Genomic DNA, 6,670 nt, shown 5'->3' with positions numbered 1-6,670 from the left:
TAAGGGGCGAGTTGACTGCCAAAGAGTGTTGCCAAAGTTCGAGCCAGCGTGTTATTTGATCACAAGTGCGAGACATCACAATGTGTGAGCCAGCGACCCATGATGTCACGACAATAGATACGAGACGTTAACGAGTTGTGCGAAGTATCGGCTGAGATTTGTGGAGTACAATTCAAAAAACAACTATAGGTCTAATAATGAATTATTGTGATGTTAAATCGACAATGTTAGCTATCAAGGAGCGACGTTGTTTTTCATTGGGACCTTCGTCCCTTCAAGGCTAGGCCTATACCATCCTAGCTAGTCTAGGCGTAGAGTAGGATTTTTTATTTGGTGAGATGATTTAGTATGGGGAGTTTTCAAGGCGGCAAATTTTCTAGGGGCGAGTTTGTAGAGGCGAGTTGACTGCCAACGCACCACACAACATAAGCATGATCGAATTCGAGTCAACTCGGCACCAAGTCAACTTGGTCACAGTTTCGCGGCACCAAGTCAACTTGGTCACAGTTTAGAGTATAATACATTTTTAATTATTGTTTTAAAATGTAATAATTAGCACGTTGACATAAATAAGTTTAACTGGGTTCGTAAATACTATAGGCCTCAAAATACTGTGCCGAAGGAAAGAATATGAATTGGCTGCTTCTCAGCAACAAGCCATCTCGTGGTAACGCTTCATGTTTATCTCTGAAAATCGCAAAAACCTTTGCACTCGGTAGTAGACACAAAGGGTAGCAAAATTTGCTCCCCCTTCCCCTTTAAATATTATTATTTAAACATGACAATTGGACAGAGCCTAACATTTCAAAATAATTGAATTATTTTGAATTGTTAGGCTCTGTCCAATTGTCATGTTCAAAATAATAATAATAATAATAATAATAATAATAATAATAATAATAATAATAATAATAATAATAATAATAATACAGTTTAACAAATATAATAAAGTTAGTTTGTAAATGCAAATAAAAAAGAAAATTCAAGCACATTATTGATAAGTTTCCATAATAATACTATATATAATAGCAAATATTGTATGTAGTATTACAACAGGTTATTTTCCAAAAAATCTATCTTAGGGTGCATCAACACTACTTTAGTGTTGATAGGTAAGGTAACCGTAAAGGTAGTTGAACCTGTACAGGTTTGGAGTATCCATCTCTCTTTCTTATCAGCGTTGAGACCAAATTTGTAATGCTTTGAGGGGATCGCCACTCCCCTCACAGCGAGTCTGTTTGCCTTCTGAGCATGTGCCGGTACCAATTTATACTCCAAGGACACAAGCAACTTGCACAGCGAAAGATTCGAGCTTCCGATCATGAGAGTCTAAACCTCAACTTCTGTTCTAAACTCCAAATAAAAACGTTGATGGGTTTCTACAATAAAATCAAGGATCCAGGTATAATAGGTCATGCTACCTTCTCACAGAACCACAATAGCCCTAGACCTGCAGTTGTGAAAATCGCAAAACAACTTCCTTTTGGCAGTAGGCACGCGCTCACAGTGGGAGACAATCATACGTCTGCTATGTCTACTAATGGTAGTACCATATTTAAATAGCCTAATAATAATTCATCCTTATATAGTTTTTATTTTTATAGCTCGAACGAAAAATAACATTGATATTCAAGTTGGCCTGTAAAATTGAAGTCATAAAGACAATTTTATTGATAAGTTACATAGACCTAATAACAAAACAATAATAACTATAGGTGTTGGCCTAGTTTTGCTGAAAGTATTATTATTATATTTTTTTCCAAATCTTATAACGGTCCAGTACACACTATTTACCCTCGATATGTGTTGTGAAAATCGCAAAAACAACTTCCTTTTGGCAGTAGGCACGCGCTCACAGCGGGAGATAATCATATGTCTGCTATGTCTACTAATGGTAGTACCATATTTGAATAGCCTAATAATAATTTATGCTTATATGGTTTTTATTTTTATAGCTCGAACGAAAAATAACATTGATATTCAAGTTGGCCTGTAAAATTCAAGTCATAAAGACAATTTTATTGATAAGTTACATAGACCTAATAACAAAATAATAATAACTATAGGTGTTGGCCTAGTTTTGCTGAATGTATTATTATTATATTTTTTTCCAAATCTTATAACGGTCCAGTACACAATATTTACCCTCGATATGTGTTGATAGGTCTCTACAATAGAGCGCAAAGAGAATCATTTAACCATTACTTAGGGACCCTTATGGGTGAGTCATTGATCGAGTTTCTGGAACGTGTAGTGTATGAGCAGGTTGTCAGCTATTTAAATGAAAATGATCTTATATACCAGTTTCAATCTGGTTTTCGTAAAACTCTCTCAACAGACACCTGCCTTATTCACCTAATGGAACATGTTAGAATTCAGATGTCCAACGGTAAACTCACTGGTATGATGTTGTTAGATGTACAAAAGGCCTTTGATTCTGTGAATTATAATAGTTTGTGCTCTAAATTATCTTATTTAGGATTTAAGTCTGTCAAATGGTTTAGAAATTATTTACTCTCTCGTAAACAAGTAATCGATATTAATGGAGTTAAATCGGAATATAAAGAGATTAAATGCAGAGTCCCACAGGGTAGTCTTCTTGGACCCTTGTTGTTTTCTATTTATGTAAACGATATACCATCATCAATTGATGAAGATTGTAAGGTGCTCCTTTATGCTGACGATTGTGCAATTTTGTATTGTCATACCAACCCCGTAACTATTGCGGATAAGTTTAATCAAAACTTGATTAAATGTAACAACTGGTTAATTGATAACCGACTTTCTCTTCATCCTAACAAAACCGAATGCATTTTATTAGGTACAAATTGTAGACTTAAACAGGTTGATCACTTTGAGATCAAATTCCATGCGGACCCCATTGGAAATAAGTTCCAATTGGAACTTTTATGGGCTATCCGGCATCTCTTGAATTTCGTCCCTTTTGTTTTATTTTTGTATGTATTTTCTTGTATTTTATGTATTTTTAATGACCTGTGTTTTTGCTGTAATTTTAAGGGATGAAAATAAATCAATTAAATTCAATTCCAAGTCCACACATCAAGCGCCTTGCGCATCTTATGTTACTTGGATATGGCGCTATATAAAACTACGCTATTATTATTATTATTATTATTATTATTATTATTATTACTATGCCAACATATGAGAACATTTGGCATGGTATGGGTCATGCTAACATCTATACCTTTCCACGGAACCTTAATAAGTAGGTACTCTAGTTGTGATATCTTACAACTGCTATTTATGTAGTTACTGTAGTGATTACTTACGTTTGCTGTCGTGTTAGCTGTAGGTATGTGTCTCTTCAAAACTGACAATTGTAGGTCTATGATAGAAAGACCAGCTTCAGCTGTATTTATGTCTTCGATTTAAGGAAATGTATTGGTATGCATAGGCGGCGCTATTCAATTTTTAAACAAAATATAGGTAGTTGATTCATTTTGTGTTACAGACAAATTTGCTTTAGACATACGATGCAATTATAGATGTGAAATAATTTGTGTCCTTCGTCTTGGAGAGTACTAACTATATGATGAATCAATGCGTGCTATCCAGTGACCACTATAAGATAAGCAGCTGATGGACTAGATTATAAGGCCTAAAAACAAAGGTTTGCTTACGGAAAAATTAGGGGCGGCGTTTTTAATTTTTCCCGATTTTTTTGTTCACAAATTTTTAAAAATTTGGTATTTATTTTTCTCCATTTTGCGCATGAAAGGTATCTAAATTTGGTGTCTTATGTGAGGTATCGCCATTATAGACCTAAATTCACTGCAAAATATCGATTATGGGTTATTTGTTTAGTCTGATGAATACCCTTTGAAAAAAAAATGTGAGGCAGGCTTAATTACAAGCACTGCGATTTAATATGTTAATTTTGGTGACAGGAGAGAAAAGAAAAAAAAAGAAATTTTTTGCACCCGCCCCTCCTATACAATATTCAGCATTAAAGGGCAAACAAACCATTTATTTTTGTAGGCCTAATTATTGGACATCAATGAATATTAATAATTAAAAAAAAAATAACCTAGCCTAGGTAGAAAGAGGTCGAGCAGAGCAACTGATTTAAAGATAAAGTACTGTACAGTGTAGTGTACTACGCAATCCGAATTCGTGTTCGTCACACGGTGTTCGGTCGTGGAAACTGTGGTTACAACTTGTATATTTAATTGAGTGCGTGGTTTAAGCCGATGTCTAGTTAGACGAACTTTGATTGGCTGAATCTCCGACAGCCCATTTGGAGAGTAACGATACACAACAATGCCAGGTAGCAAGCATACATGGGCCCCATATGGGAAATGCATGGGCCAAAATGTGGGTCCCTACAGTTTGGCCTATACGGGAATGAGCTGCCTGTGCACCCCAAATCCTTAAGGGTCCCTTAAAATTTAATTTAAATCCCAAATGAATTTATGGGCCCTTTAACGAATATATTCTGGCCCCTTAGGTTTGTATTAGGGTTTCATTTGTGACCCACATGGGTTTTACCAAATTAATTCATGGGGTCATTATGGGCTATATCTGGGTTTTTTGAGGATTGAAATGTACGGGGCCACTATAAATTGGCCCATACGAGAAAGAGCTGCCTGTGCACCCAAAATCCATAAGGGTCCCATAAAGTTCATGGGCCCGTTAAAGGATATATTTTTGGGCCCCTTAGGTTTACATTGTGATTTTATTTGCGACCCATGTGGGTTTTGTCCAAAATAATTAACGGGCTCATGCTGGGCCCGTTGATTGATTTTTTTCAGGGCTGAATAGGAATTGGAATGTAAGTGGGCCACTAAAATTTGCCGGGTACTGTATTATGTTATTCACAACTGGTCCAAGTTCCGAATGGTCTTAAGCTGGTCCGGCCCAGTTCCAACTTGTCTTCAGCTGATAGTACCAGTTGCATTTGTTCTTCAAGTGATCCCAGTTCTATCTGGTCTTCAATTGGTCCCAACTCCTTTTTGTAAATAACAATGTCTTTAATTGACTCTTGTAGACTTACAAAATACACTGAGTTTAAGATATACAAACCATAATTTCTTTAATTAAAAAACATCAGCTGTACTTCATGGGGTAGGGACTTGCATACCCCTTCACATATCATTTGGCTTAAGTTTTTACTGTTACACTTACAGTCCTGTATATATCAGCAGTTTTGTCGATAATTATAAGCCTATTATATTAAAGCATCACTAGAGTTTATAATATAGAACCATATTCAAGAATCGTTTGCGTCAAGCGTGCATATAAACCAACATTCTTTGTGTATTCAACCAGCATCTCTCATTAACCATGCATTTTCTACCGATGACAAGGTAAATGAAGAATCTTACTAAAATTTAAGATCGTATGAATTCTGCAATTGAACAAATCAAGTTCGAAATATTGAGTCACAATGGCTTGTTGGCATTTCACAATTATTGCTGAAAGATACAAAAAAATTCTTTAAAACAGAGCTTGGCGAAATATGCATTTCATAATCACTGGCATTTCAAAAATGCATTTCATTGTCCTTGGCATTTCGAAAACAAAGTGATTGAAAAAACGTACTATACTGGTCAAAAAAAAATAAAAAAAATTCAGGGGCAGGGGAAAATTGTCTTCTGTCTATTAAAATATGCACAATGCTATTTTTGTTTAAATTGTCTTAATTAAGGTGATTTTGCTGTCTGTGTCTTTAGGAAAAGAATGAATTAGTAAATGTACAGTACATAAAACATTCCTACTCAAATTCAAAACCTTTTATTTCCCTTCAAAATCAAAGATATTAAAATAAGAGTATGATATACATAATGTACTGTAGCTAAGATAATAGACTAGCAGTTTTTTATTTTATCAAAAGTAAATTATCAGTTCCTTTTTCTTTTTTTTTTGTTTAGTTTTCAAAACAGCTTCAAATTAAATATTGTGCAGACAGTACATTACGGTGTTACAGTGATATCCTTTATATAGGCCTATTACATACACATTATATTTTATTAGTTATAACCTCCATCATGGTAGTAAGTACAGTACAGTGTGTCTATTTTGGAGTATGATTCATAATTAGAACCTACAGTACAGTAGGCCCCTAAACTTAAAATCTAAACAAAACATTTTATTCACGAAAGAAATATTTTATGATGGACGTATGATGGCCAGCAAGCTGTATGCTCAGCTAGCTCTGTAGTACCAGAGGGTCTAGTACGAAAGCCCATTAGTGCCAATAAAGTATATGTTCAGTAATCCGTAATAACTAATTCGTAATTACGGATTACTAATCCGTAATAACGAATTAGTTAATTCGTTATTACGGATTACTAATTCGTAATTATAAATTATTAATCCGTATTTACGAATTAACTAATTCGTTATTACGGATTAGTAATCCGTAAATACGAATTACTTATTCGTTATTACGGATTATATTCACCTGAGAATCGCGACCTCGTTAAACACTAGCCTGTGTGCAGTAGATAATTAGCGGGAAAAAGTAAAGGAAAATTTATTTTTGGTTTTTCTTAATCAGTATATCATATAGTGTCTCAGAAAAAAACTCCCCATTCTTAGAGCTTGGGCAATTTTTTTTATAGCACTTTGAAATTTTTTCCTATTTTGGACTAATTAAGATGAGGGTAGGGGAAATAATTGTATGTTTTTAGTCACTTTTACATAT

General features: G+C 34.5%; 1 protein-coding gene across 1 annotated transcript in view; it reads right to left on the bottom strand.

The window, feature by feature from the left end:
* LOC117111036 (alcohol dehydrogenase [acceptor]-like) overlaps positions 1-3,378 on the bottom strand; it is a 51,831-nt gene extending 48,453 nt beyond the window's left edge. Inside the window, exon 1 of the mRNA XM_033253902.1 lies at positions 3,294-3,378. The gene's annotated coding sequence lies outside the window, so the exon portion shown is untranslated. The remainder of the gene's footprint in view (positions 1-3,293) is intronic.
* Between the last annotated feature and the right edge of the window lie 3,292 nt (positions 3,379-6,670).

Source organism: Anneissia japonica, unplaced genomic scaffold (assembly GCF_011630105.1).
Source record: "Anneissia japonica isolate Jap-2015-1 unplaced genomic scaffold, ASM1163010v1 scaffold573_len2283161_cov171, whole genome shotgun sequence".
In the NCBI taxonomy this organism is placed as follows: Eukaryota; Metazoa; Echinodermata; class Crinoidea; order Comatulida; family Comatulidae; genus Anneissia; species Anneissia japonica.
The sequence above is the reverse complement of the archived record's forward strand: the minus strand, read 5'-3'. Positions and strand labels throughout refer to the sequence as shown.